The sequence below is a fragment of the Octopus bimaculoides genome, chromosome 19 (genome assembly GCF_001194135.2).
Source record: "Octopus bimaculoides isolate UCB-OBI-ISO-001 chromosome 19, ASM119413v2, whole genome shotgun sequence".
NCBI classification, from domain to species: domain Eukaryota; kingdom Metazoa; phylum Mollusca; class Cephalopoda; order Octopoda; family Octopodidae; genus Octopus; species Octopus bimaculoides.
Window position 1 is genome coordinate 37300451 of NC_068999.1, and position 747 is coordinate 37301197.

The following is a 747-nucleotide window of genomic DNA, read 5'->3' on the forward strand; positions in this document are numbered from 1 at the left end:
ATATATATATTTATATATATATATAGTTGTGTGTGTGTGTGTGTGTTCTTATTTATATGTATGTATTCTAGATCTATTGCTAAGAAGGTGAATATATATAGAATTATAGTAGTATGGAATTTTAAGTCAATGCATAATGTGATAAGGGTTGCTAGGCATATTTTGTTTGATGACTTTAAAAGTTAATCTTCTGTAACTTATCCAGTTAGTATGCTATAGCATCACCCCACTAACTCAAATAGAGGAAGTGACAGAGCAGCACTTCAGCACCACCTGCTGGCCTGTTACTGCAACCATGTCAAAACAATTGACATAGCAAACATACGTCTGCATTTATATATATATTCACACATGCACACACTACCCTCTGGTTGGTGTTAGGGAGGGCATTCAGACATGGAAACCATGGCAACCAGAATCATTGCAGTTCGTCTGCCAACCTATTATATCTTGTCAAACTGTTCTACTCATGCCAGCATGAGAAACAGATGTAAAACGATGACAATCACACACATACACACACACACACACACACTCTCACACACACACATGCAAACACACACACACACACACTCACTCTCTCTCTCACACACACACACACACACACACACACACACAATACTATAAATTAATGTTTTGCATTGCAAATGTCTGTGACAAAATAAAGAAATGATTATCATTGTTATATTAAGACAGAATTAGTTGAGAGCTGGATAAGAGGCTTTGTGGTATTTGGCCATTATTTTG

General features: G+C 36.4%; 1 protein-coding gene across 7 annotated transcripts in view; it reads right to left on the reverse strand.

Annotated features, from left to right (window-relative positions):
- Nucleotides 1-747, reverse strand: part of LOC106867251 (uncharacterized) — a 435591-nt gene that overhangs the window by 28893 nt on the left and 405951 nt on the right. The gene's annotated exons all lie outside the window — the stretch shown is intronic.